Here is a 13,504-nt window from a genome sequence, read left to right as displayed (position 1 = left end):
CTCCACAATGAAAATTCCCCCTGCTAATAGCGCAGGGAGCTCTTGATTCGATTAAAGACAAGGAGGCGCGCATTAAGCTTCATCTTCTTTATTCTCTACTCTCCAGCAGTTTCAACAAATATAACTTTGTAAACTTTCAATTTAAATTTTATTTTTTGTTTTTTAAAACAAACTTCAAATCCCATCAATCCTGTAGTCCCCTAGTCTCTGGCCTTGTCACCTAGTCCTTCCTGTTCCTCTGTCCTTCCTCTTCTTTGACTGCTTGAACTTGTCTTTTCTCTTTAACTGCGCACTCAACTGTTGAACTTGTGCTGAACTTCCTGCTTTGTACCAGTTCCATCTCTCCCATACAAGCTTTCGAAGCTGTTCTAGGCGACCTGCTCTTATTCGGGCTTTCAGCTGTTCTTTTGCTCATCCCCTAAAGTCAATAAGAAACAAATGGTATACGTTAGGGCGGGAATACACACCCTATTCTGGAAGAAATAGTCATGTTAATTATCAGCAGTACTTCACCACATGTATTTCATCATTGCATTCATTGTGTATTCGGGATGGGAATTTAATGCTCACCTCCTTGTCTTTAATAGAATCAAGAACGCCCTGCGCTTTTAGCAGGGGGAATCTTCATTTTATGTCAAGACGGAGGCGAGCATTAAGCTTGTTCAAAGCTTCTTACTACTACTCCTGCCATTGCATTAATAGGTCGGTAGTAGAAGGTTCTGAATGTTGTATCACTAGCCCAGTCTGCGGCTTTCATGATGTCTTGTAATGTTGCACCTAGTCCTAGTGCTTTTGAGGCCATCGCTCCTCTTACTGAGTGTGCCCTGAATCTTGTCATGTCTACGCCTGCTAAACTCATAATGTTTCTGACCCACCGCGCTATGGTGGCTGTTGCTACTCCTCCGTGTGGCTTTCTGCACGCAATTAATAATTGAGTCGTCCCTGCCGGTCTTAGTTCGGCTGTCTTATTTTCGTATTCCTTTATACATGCCGCTACGCACCATTTCAGGTGCTCCTGCATGTACGGGTGTGTGATGGTACTAGAATCCGTTTTAGTTCTTCTGGCTAAGCTGAACGTCACGCCTTCCGGCCCGTACGTTCTCCTATTCACTTCTAAGACTCTCACGTCAGCTACTCTCCTGCATGACACCAAGCATAGTAGCATGGCTAGTTTTTCGGATAGTTGTCCGAGGGACAGATACTTGTTGTCGGGCCAGTCTGCAAATAGTTTCAATACTATTGCTACGTCCCATAAAGATTCATATTTCGGCTGCAGTGGTTTCCTGAATCTTATTCCTCTTAGTAGCAGAATTACTGCTACGTTCTCTCCCACCGGTACTCCTTCCACGAGTAGGTGACCTGCTGATATCGCAGATCTGTAAACCCCTATTGTTCTGTATGCTTTGCCGTCCTGGAGGAGTTCCGCTAGGAAATTCAAGATCTCAACTAGAGGGGCAGAAACGGGATGAATATTTCTCCTTCTGCACCATGTCGACCACTTGTTCCAAGCTGCGTCGTAGCTCCTTCGAGTTGATGGAGCCCATGACTCTGCGATGAGACTTGCAGCTTGTGACGAAATGCCCGGGAGATTCCAGCGTCTCCTGTTATCCTGCACGCCATCAATGGCAGTGTCCCCTTCACTCTCAGAGGGTGAGATGACCCAGCTGGGTCCGTGAGGAGGTGTTCTCATTGGGGCAATATTCTCGGGTAATCTACCAATAGTTCCATGAGTGCTGGGGACCATACTTGGGATTTCCAGATCGGAGCTACCACTATCAGGTCCACTGTCTCTCTGCGTACCTTTGCTAGTACTCGGTTCATTATTATGAATGGGGGAAAAGTGTAAAACATGTGCTCCCTCCAATCTTGTAGGAAAGCGTCCACTCCGGCTGCCGCTGGGTCCAATCTCCAACTGAAGAACCTCTCTTTCTGAGCGTTCAGCCTGGACGCAAACAGATCTGTATATATTGGGCCCCAGATCTTCTCCAGTTTCTGAAAGATAGTCCGATCCAGCATCTAGTCGCTGGAGTCTGAGAGATGTCTGGAGTTCCAGTCCGCTACTACATTCAACGAACCTGGTAAGTATTCGGCTACCACCGAGATCCCTGATTCTAGGCAAGAATGCCAGAAATCCTTGGCTATTTCCGCCAGCAATTTGGACCTTGTCCCTCCTAAATGGTTGATGTATTTGACTGCTGAAATGTTGATCATTTTTAGCAGGATACAGGAGTTCACTTTTCCTTTCGTAAATACCCTGATCGCAAAGGATCCGGCTAGTAACTCTAAAAAATGTATGTGTAATTGGAGTTCCGATGTACTCCATCTCCCTCCTGTCTGGAGATCCCCGCACCGGGCTCCCCAGCCTGCTCTGCTGGCATCTGATTCTATTATCAGGTCTGGGCGGTCGCCGAAGATGGCTCTGCCGTTCCAGGCCTCCATGTTCGCTAACCACCATTCCAACTCTGTCCTGGACTCTTGATCTAAGAGTACCAGTTGGTGGTAGTGTAAGCCTTGCTGAAGATGCCGTATCTTCAGCCTCTGAAGGGCTCGGTAGTGTAATGGCCCTGGGAAGATTGCTTGTATTGATGCCGCTAGTAATCCTACTACTCTCGCTATAGTGCGGAGTGATATGCTCGTTTTGCTGAGACATTCTCTTATTTCTCTCTTTATGTCTCTGATCTTTTTGTTTGGGAGTTCTAGTGTCGCCGACCTGGTGTTTATAATAAACCCCAGGAATTCTATCCTCCTCGCCGGAGCCATCTCCGACTTCTCCCAGTTCACTAGGAAACCTAGCGAAGTTAAGAGGTGTACTACCCAGTCGGTCTGGTAGACTAGAGTCTCTCTGCTGTCGGCCATCAGTAGGATGTCGTCTAGATATATAATCATGCAAATTCCTTTCCATCTGATTGGTGCAGCTACCGGCTTCATCACTTTCGTGAATGCCCACAGCGCCGAGGAGAGCCCGAAAGGCATCGTTGCGAACTGCCATAATTGCCCGTCCCAGTCGAATGCTAGGAATGGACGGAAATCCCTCTGTACAGGAATCGTAAGGTAGGCGTCTTTCAAGTCTATCCTCGCCAGCCAGTCATTCTGTCTGAGCGTATCCCTGAGCTGGTGGATTCCTTCCATTTTGAAGTGGTTGTAGGCTACCCAGCTGTTCATGTGCCTTAGATTTATCACTGGTCTCACTTTGTCTTTTCGGTGAACCAGCAACATGTTGCTCACAAATCTTGGCGGGCAATGCATGTTTCGATCGCCCGTTTTTCTGCTTAGCTTCGCAATTCCGTGTCTAGCAGCTCTTTCTCTGTCTGCGTCGTGACTAGGGGGCGTGGCAATTGGTCCTCAACAGGGGTTTCTGTGAATTCTATACACATGCCTTTCACTATTTGAAGGACCCAAGCGTCGCTGGAAAGCGAGCGCCAGTTTTCCCAGAATATAGCTGTCCCCCCCCCCCCCTTACTGGTGGATATGTAAAGTTTCTCACCTGTGGGGAAGTTTTGTCCTCTTCCCTGTCCTCTGCTTCGTCTTCCTCTAGGGAAGCGGCCTCTTGGGGGAAAGAAGGTATCAGGCTGCCTGGATTCCCAGTATTGGTTACTGTTGTACTGAGGCCTTCTGGCTGTTTGATATCGACCGGTCGAGCGACCTCTGTAGCGACCGGTCCCGCCAAAAACTCTCCCTGGGAAAATTTTCTTCATCAAAGCCTGTGCTCTCTCCAGGGAGGTGTAGGTCCCTACGAACCTCCCCATCTCCTTACCAAAAGTCTCTCCGAACAATAGACCCTGCGCTGCCTCGCCTGCTTCGTATGACGACAGATCTCCTAGTTTCCGGTCGATTTTCAAAAGGAGGCCTCTCCTGCGCTCCGATGAAATCGCGCAGTTCACGTTTCCTAGTATGCATACGGCCCGTTGGGCCCAGTTCGCTAGCACTCCTGCGTCTACCTCCTCGCCTGTATCTCTGGCTTGTTCGGCTAGGTCCATTATTTTAGCTAGCGGACCTGCCAGGTCGAGGAGTTTTTCCTGGCAGCTTCTCCAGGAGCGGTCTATGCCGTTCCTCGCGTCTCTGTTCGATTTGGAGACGAACAACAACATTTTAGGGTCCAATTCCGGGGCTTCCGCGACTCTGCCCGGCAGGTCTGGTCATGGACATTCAGCCCTCAGTCTTTGTCTGACCTCTTTTTCGAGAGCTTTCCTCAATCTCTGCATCATGTATTTCGCCACTCTCGGCGATGGCACCCACTCGGATTTCTGATTTCTTCTGGTTGGAACATGTCCACCGTTTCGTCTTCCTCTTGGTGGTGGAGTTTTCGTTGCCTTTTCTTTGGCGGAGGTTGGCTCCCCTCATCCCCTTCATTATCTGCATCCGCCTGAGTGGATGTGGGGGATATCGGCGGTTCCTCCTCTGGGAAGCCTTCTGGGGGCTCCTCCTCTGTACAACCCATATTGTCATCCCCTGGGTAGGGGGTACGGTGGCTCGGCACCTGGGAATCTTTCATGAACGCTTCCTTTAGTCTGAGGAACGCGCCCGTAGCCTCTGGGGCTCCTGTACTCGCCCCTGTTGGTTGGCCCGGGGCGTCGGAAGAGTCCTTGCTCTTCCGGGCCCTGTTACACCCCTTAGGGTCGTCAAACATTGCCCTTGTGGACGCGCTTTCTTCCTGCTTGGTGTGTTCTTCCTTCTGGCTCAGGAATAGTTCTATGGTATCTAGCCTTTCTTGTAAAGGCCATACTCCCTGGGCTACTGCCTATGTCAGTGAATCTCCCAGCACTTCTTTGAAGCTATAGGCTAGGTCTTCTTGGTAGACTGCCTCCTGCTCCTCTTCGCTCCACTCGAAGTTCGACATTGTGCTGGCCGGTGCCTGAATCAATACCTGTCTAGGTGTAGTGGCGCGTCCACAGATTCACTTTGCTCGAGGCTGCACCTTCCTTATACAGTATGTATGTTTGCAGGATATATCTTTCTTATTTGCCTGGTAATACTCTATAATCGAGCGGCTCCGCTGCCTAAAGCCTGCCCCCGCGTAGGAGGCGTTCGCTATTGGCGCATTCGCTGCACGTGGCCGTTTCTGTTCAGCTCGCAGGAAGTTTCCCGCCTGCGTAGGGCTCCGCCCTTCCAAGGCTTGGGGCTGCGAACTCGCGCTCTGCTAGCGGTACGGGAGGCTCCTGGGGTGTCGTGTATTATGACACGGGGCCTCCGAATCCCCTTCAAAACTAAAACACTAACGCTCGCGCTCTCTACTATACATGTTTATTCTATTATAGTCCGTGGTGTACAATTCCAATTACGTTAATGGCATAAAACACATTTTGTCAAGTGAATATTACGGAGCTAAGATAAAGAGGTACTTATCTTGTGGAGAGCAGGAAAAGAAGAGGAAGGACAGAGGAACAGGAAGGACTAGGTCACATGGCCAGAGTCTATGGGACTACTGGATTGATGGGATTTGAAGTTTGTTTAAAAAAAAAAATGTATTGAAAGTTTACAAAGTTATATTTGTTGAAACTGCTGGAGAGTAGAGAATAAAGAAGATGAAGCTTAATGCTCGCCTCCGTCTTGACATAGAATAATAAAACACAGGTGAGAAGGAAATTCAGCCCTAGAGTTAGAAGGGAATGATTTTAGGGGTATACACATCGCATATAGTATTATCAGTTAATAGATGTTATAGCATTTCTATTGTTGTCATTTGTTTGTTCAAACAGAAAAAGAATCCTAAAGGCTCCAAGGTATCAGGTCCACAGGCCAGGAAGGTATTACGCTCCCGAGGAGTCCAGGTAAGCGTTACAGGCAGCAACAATTCTGGGGAAGAATTGAAGCAGTACCTGTCCCAACTAACACGTGCAATAAGATGTATCGCAAGAGAAATGGTGCCGCCACACACAGAGGAAACACAAACTACAACTGCCCCACTAACCTGCACCACACACACACTCATTGTTGCCTGGGAAATGGGTCTATGTCAGAAGCTTTGTGTAAAAATGAAACAACTCCAGGTTCCATGGGCTCTACGAAGTGGCATTTTCCACCGCTCTCGCAGTAAAGGCGAAGGGGCTAAGATATTGGATACACTTCTCCGATGTACGCAGGGCTCCAAAGGGCACCATACCAGGCGACCAGACAGAAGAAAGCAACACTACCTCAAAACAGTAGCTCTATGCTGACCATATTTGTGCATGTGAGAACTTTTAAAGTACATGCATTGCTGCTAGAGCACGAGCTATGTAAACTAAAACTCTCTCTCTCTCTCTCTCTCTCTCTCTCTCTCTCTCTCTCTCTCTCTCTCTCTCTCTCTCTCTCTCTCTCTCTCTCTCTCTCTCTCTCTCTCTCTCTCTCTCTCTCTCTCTCTCTCTCTCTCTCTCTCTCTCTCTCTCTCTCTCTCTCTCTCTCTCTCTCTCTCTCTCTCTCTCTCTCTCTCTCTCTCTCTCTCTCTCTCCTCACGTCTCCCACCCTTCCTGTTTCTCTCCAAAATCCGCAGGTACAACAATGATGGAGATGGCACTGCTGAGAGATTCTTCGAATATAGATAGAAATAGCATTAGTAATACCAGGGCCTACAGTTAGGACTGTGGCCTCCATTTTACAGCAATTTTGTTTACTATACTCATGTTTGCATTAGGCATTTATTGGGGGATGTCTTTTATATGGGCTGGCCATCTAAAAGAAGGGGCGAGGTGTCTAAAGGGACCTGGAACATGAGTACACCCTCAAATGTTACAGGATTATTTTTAAAAGGGACTAAAATACAGTAACATTGGAGGGTATTTCTTTCAAATGTAACTGAAGTACTAGCCGCTTGTTTTGCTTTTGCACAGCCACGTGAGGAGAACACTTACGTTTCCCCGGCCCCAGGCAAAACAAGTTATTGGACTCGGACAGGCAAGAAAATCACTCGTAGACTAATTGTTATAATAAAACAAATGGCTCGTTATAGGCCTTTTATTCACACAATATATGTATATATGAATTTAGCATAGATAAAAAAAAACATACACTTAGATAAATAGAATTATAGATATAAATTGATTCACCATTAGTAAAGACGCAGAAGACACCTTCATCTTGGCCACTACGACACTGCTTAGTCCCTGAGCAGATATGCAAAGGGATCACGCACGCTAATAGGGTCTGGGCCGGAGCGTCCTGCCTCTCAGCAAGACTGCATCACTCGGGGGTTCAAGTTCTAACTAACTTTGCCACAGAAATGCCCTCTTCTTCATGGGGAGCATGTCCCTGCCCTTCTCAGTTGTGTCTGCCCTCGGCCAAAGAGCAGATCACAAGTGGAAGGGGCAGAGAGTGGAAAAAAAACAGCCACGAGTGAAAAAAACCTAGCGCCCCTCTCTTTGCATTCATTCCCAGAACCCCTTATAATGCACCTGCAGGACGCTCTGACTCCCTTCCCATATTCGTCCTTTAGTGAACAATACCACACATATTCTCCATAGCAAGTCCACTCAGCATTAATATTTATGTCGTTCTGTGACCTTGCTCTGCTTTCACTACTGAAATGCTCGTATATTCTGCAAAGCCCACGAAGACGCAGGCTTTGATTACCGTGATGGGAGATGAGTGTCCGAAATGGCTGCGCACCGACGCCATGTTCTAGCTCGCATTTTGCACAAGCATTACAACTCTGCCCTTAGTTTTACTCCTATGTACTCCACAGTGACTAAAACCGCTCGGACCCGTACCTCCGTCCCTATCACAATAATAAGTTCCAGCCCAAAACTGAACACGAATGAAAGAATAAATGAAAGTGTACCAGTTAAAATCCTAGGACCAACCACCATGGCAACCAATGGATCAATGTATAACGACACCCTTGCAAATAGTAGTAGCTCCCAAGCCACAATATACAATAGCAAAATGTTCAAAAATACTAATGCCAAGTGTAAAAAGGTCCCTATGTCCCTTGTAGAACAAGCATGCACACAAATATGGACAGAGCATGTCACACAACTGATATGGATCACAGCAATCGAGAAGCCATTGAAGGTGAACCAAGAAGAAAGCTACGAACTATGTTTTTACAGCGAAGGAACCGTCTCACTGGGATCAAACAGACGATGTAACAGAACTATACTAATTCCAGATCTCAGAAAAGGCACTGCAGCGTTGATGGATTACTACTGGGTTTGCAGCCAGCAGGCGTACTTGCACTTCCCGCCTTCTTGGAGGGGCTATTGTTCGCTTGCAAAGCTGCACTCGGCCCTGCTAGTAGTACCAGAAGTACACCTAAAGGGGGGACCCTTGCCTGATGAAGAGCAGACAGTGCCCCTGACCACAGAAGTACTGCCCACCATGCCACCTCCAGACATCTGCATCCTCCCTGAAAAGTAACATCATGATCAGCTAAGAAAGAAACAGTCCTCAAATTATTTATCTCAAGACTCATCTGACCTGCTCGCACAGATAACCGATGAATACAAGCTTTATAATTCAGAAGAGAAATGTTTTTAATCCTTAATACCCAGCATCCAGACAAAAGCAAATGCAAAGTGGCTCCAGATAGTCCGGTGAGAGCTAATCCAGCTAGCGAACGATACTGAACAAGGGTTCAATGTCATAAAAGTGGAACTAAGGGCCCTAAGACTAATGACTATGCAAAATCGTTATGTGTTGGATCTCCTGATGGCTATGGGGGTGGTGTTTGCATAAAGATAGGGAGTTCATTTTGCACATTCATACCTTCTGAAGATGCTGAAAATGGGACAGTACTGTCACACGACATTGCCACAGTGCATGAACTGGGGGTGAAAATGAAAAAGGAAGCTGGGGTCCAGGAAGAAGACGTGTTCAGCATCGCCTTTAACTGGGCCCCATCATGGCTTGGAACATTGGTAAAAATGCTGGTCCCCATCTTGGTTATCCTGGTGATCTTTTGCATGTGCCAATTGGGTCTCTGGTGTTGTGCCAATGGTCTGCCTAATAGCGCAATGATGATGGTTGGTATGGAAAATAATAAGGTACCTTGTGATACAAAGGAAGTAGAGATACAAACTGAGCAAAAAGACCACCACGTTCACAACATTGTCCCAATCTCTATTGGCGATGTAGTTGATAACTTGTATCACACAACAATTGTTTGTCCCCCTGATCCCAAGAATTACAAGGAAGTGTGGGTGGAACTGGCAGGTGGGGAGGGTGCATTTACATGACATGTACACCGAAAGAGTATGCACAGAGGGGAGAAAGTTTATGGCATTTATATAGAGCATGGATTCGAATTAAGGGAACATCCACGCGAGATGGGCAGAAAGGTGTGCAAATGAGCATAAATATGATGGGGGAGAATTTGTTAATGTAGAAGTAACGAAAGGGGAGCAATGTTGGGATAGGAATGAGCCTATCCCACCACCCTAGGTACTTTCAGGTGAGGCAAACACCACATGAAGTGATGTAGTGTATAAGGGGGGAGTAATCTGCACTATTAAGCACCATGTGGAGGCACTGTAGCGCCTACAGTAGATGTGTGGCACTCAAAAACACATAGCACATGCCTCCATTTTGTACTAGGCCCAAACAGTAGAAGCTTGCATAATCGCGCTCTTCATGAACCCAGCTCACTAGGCCCAATCTCATTAAAACAGAATGGATCCGCAGAGCCCCGTTCCCACGGAAGTTCACTTCCCCCTCGTCCCTCCAGTGTTGCGAATATTTAGTATCTGCCAAAGGAATGCGCCCTGCCAGAGTGTGAGACAACACCAGGGTCCGCACTGCGCCCATTCAGCTCCCAGCTCCACTAAACTGCCAGTAGGCCTCTAAACCCCACCGAGCCAGTCCGGAGCCAGCCCCACACCACAGACCCAACCACCACACCTTTGCCTTCCCCGATAAGCAAATGACCCCCTGTTCCAACACAAATCAAGGTCTAAACATGCACAACTGTATTTCTTCAAGCATGAAAACACATCTCTTGTAACACAAGGTACAGGGAGGGATAAATTAAAGATCAAAACCCTGGGTGGAGAACTTGAGTGCAGGAACTGCGGTATCAATGAAGCCCTGAATGTGTGGGTCAGCATGACTGTATTTCATCCTCCCTTCCCCGGGCTCCATTTCTCATGCCACCAAGGTGCATGCCACAATGATATAGTAACCAGGCGTAGCATGTTTAGTTTAGAAAGAAACAATGTAGTATATGTGTGCCCCGACCTTCATCGCAAGGATCAGTCCAGATGACCCACGTGAATCCTGATCGATGGTAAAGAACCAACCAATTGTACCCTGGCATCCCTGGTGGTCAATCAAAATGTCGAAAATAAAATGTAGAATGACAATAATGTCGGGAAAAAAATGTAGAAAAAAAAATGTCGAACTCCCTTTTTTAAAATTATATATTTATTTTGGGGTCCGGGAATAAAAAAAAAATAGGTAAAACAAAGAAAAAAAAGGGGGGTTGGGGAGGAACCCCCCATTTCGAATAAAAAAGTCATAAAATGAAATTCGACATTTTTTTTTCTACGTGTATTTTTCGACATTTTGACTTTCTACATTTTGTCTTTCTACATTATCACTATAAACCGGCATCCCCTATGGAGCAGGCCCATGTGTAGGGTGCTACCAATCAGTGGCACCAGTTAGTAATGTATGTAATTACATTTTTGGGTCTTTAAAGCCCTTGTTTGTATCAGGACGAGCCAGAGAGCTCCCGAGCAGCAGAGCCCTTTGCTGATATTTGTATTCAGTACAATTAAACCTTGTTATCCTTGCAACGCTACCTCCTGGCCTGTTTTTCTAGTGGGTTGTCTTTATTCTGAAGTGTGTGTAAAAAGGGACTTGTCTTCAAACGTCAGCCCGGAGGAGTACCACACAGAGACAGAAAGTATACTGTTGCTAAAGGGAACTGGGAGGAGGCGGAAAGGCCCAGCCGGACCCAAAGCCGGGGTGAGAGACTAGAAGCCCCACAGTGGGGAAAGCGACACAGAGAAGACCTGGTGTGAGAAAAGAGCCAAGAAGTTCCAGAGTGTGGAAAGAGACAAATAAGCTGGTGTGGGGAAAGAACCAGGAAATCCCAGAGTGGGGAGAAAGCAGCAAAACCACAAAGTTGACAGAGAGGCCAGCGACCACAAGATGGGTTAAGAGAAACAAAACCCCAAAGTGGAGTAAGAGAGAGAGATACGTGTGACCCCTAAGACTGGGTAAGAGAAGTGAAGCCGCAAGGCGGGACAAGACACAGCAGACCCCCAAGATGGAGTGAAAGAAACCATACCCCAAGCTGGGCTGAGAGACCCCAAATGCCAAAGTAGGTTGCGTGAGACCAGAGGCCCCAAGAAGGGGTACAACCCAGGAGATAATTCACTGGAGAGAGTATCCCGATGTTCCTTGGTGGATTGTGTTGTGGATTAAGGAACCAGGCGATTCCCATTTAGAGAAGAAAACCAGAGATTGAGAGAAAGGGCATGAACAAACAAAGAAAAAAAAGACATTTGTTCTTCTGAGCTGAACTGTGCCAAGGAGCTTGGTTGTTTTGATAAAGAAACATTAGGATGGGGTTGGAAACCTGCCAGCATTCTTTCCTTTTGGGAAGAGAACTGTACTCTACTTTTGTTAAAGTCGTTTTTTTGGTATTCAGTCATTTTTATTGCAAACATTACCAAGTGGTACATAACAGAGCGGACAATAACACTGTAAAACACAAAAATGATTAAATAAATATATAAAGGGAAGTGGGGTGAGGGGTTAAAATGGGTTGGGATGGCATTATAAGGGTAGAAAATCAGGGAGCTGGGGGGACCAAATAAAACAAAAACTAAATAAAGTCTATGTTTTTTGGTGTTTTGCCCACAATTAAATGTACCACTCTGTAATTGTGGTCGGTAAAATCACATATAACTGTTTTTTGTGTTGCGTTCACATTGGAAGGGGCAGTAATCGTGTTAGAATAGGTTTTCTAGAGGGTGGACTTTATGTACCTGGTAGGACATCCTAGTGACCGCTCCTTTAGATGTCTTTCTTAAGAAGTAGGGACAATAAACCGAGCGACAGCATTTATTTTGGCTGTTCTAATAAATAACCTTTTGACTCAAAATGCCACCTTGTCCATCTCCTGATTCTGCCTTGCCATAGTGGAAAGAATGTGATAATACCCCAGAGTAGGGGTACGTGTAAGGAGATCCTGAGACCACCCCAGAGTGGGGAGTATGAGTAAAAAGAGCACCAGAGTGTGGAGGGAGTGCACACACCCTAGAGTGGAGTATGCGAAGAATCCCAGAGTAGGCAGACACTCAGAAAAACCCAGAGTGGGGAGTGAGCAGGAGAAGGAAGTAAGACCCATACTGGAGTGGAAGGTGGTAGCAACAGTCCAAGATGGTAGTAAGGTAACAGTAGAAAATCAGCAGTAGGAGGGGAAAGGTGAAAGTGAGGAGACAGAGGACAATAAATCTTTAGCTGAGGAGTGAAAAAGATTGTCCATGTGTTGACGAGTATTGGAAGAGAGAGAAAAAAGCAATCGAGAGAAGAGATCAGGATTTTATTAAGATATTGAGAAGAGAGGCAAGGAGTCAGAAGCAGGTGAGTCAGCTAGAAGTAGGAGGTTCCGGAGGGCCAAGTCAGGCTCTAGGCAGGTCTAACAGGTGGGAGGAGGTTCTATCGGTGATCAGGAAGCCTAGTGATGGCTCAGAGAGCTGGCGGGAAGGAACGCTAGTGGGAATTTGTCAGTTTGCCTCTCTCCTTGTTGAGCCCAATGCAATCTTTAAGAGACCTCTGATGGTCCTGCACAGCATCAATGACTGCCTTAGTCTTGGGGTACGGGACCCCGTAAAGCCTGCACCTATGTGCAGAGGAGCAGAAGGGTTTGCTACATACTGGAAGGAGGAGTGAGGTAGCTCCTCTGGGACTTTTGAACAACGTCTAAGACTCGAAAGCTTGACCACTCATCCAGACACTGGGAAAGCTGTTGCAAAAAACATTTGTTGAAGGTGGCAATCCTTTATTTCTTTGGGGAAGCTGCTATTTATATATAAGGTGGCCCATCCCTGTGGGCATGGCTTGCGGCCATGCAGTGAGGAGGCAACCTTGTTGAGTTCTTGCAGAACGAATAAATGATTGCTTTCCTAGTCGCTGCACATGGATTAAGAGACCTTATCTGGGCGTCGTAACATCTTGCGAATAAGATTTTGTTGGAGCCAATGCACTTTGGCGAGGTGCTGTGACACACAGCCCGCCCAAATGTATCAGGATTTGCATGCAAGAAGGCACCTGCCGCACATAGTGGCTCTGGATAGGTCCTCCTGGGGTATTGAAGATCGCGCCGGAGACCTCAGTAGACGGCCGCCACAGGTAGCCCTGCTGTGAGCAGTGGTCCCCCAGTCTGACTGCAGGCATCATGGTTCCGAGCACTGATGGTTGCTGTGCTGTGAGGCGCTGAGCGAGCCCTCTTTTGGATGCCTGTACCCAGTCTATGGCTGCCCCTCTCCGGCACGTACCCTTGACTGTGGGGTTTGCGCTTATCTCTTTTGAGGAGGGGGAGGTCGACGGGTCAGATGCCTGGAGGCCCCGGCCTGGGCAGCCC

This window comes from Ambystoma mexicanum, chromosome 1p, assembly GCF_040938575.1.
Source record: "Ambystoma mexicanum isolate Mex_15411 chromosome 1p, UKY_AmexF1_1, whole genome shotgun sequence".
NCBI classification, from domain to species: domain Eukaryota; kingdom Metazoa; phylum Chordata; class Amphibia; order Caudata; family Ambystomatidae; genus Ambystoma; species Ambystoma mexicanum.
The sequence above is the reverse complement of the archived record's forward strand: the minus strand, read 5'-3'. Positions refer to the sequence as shown.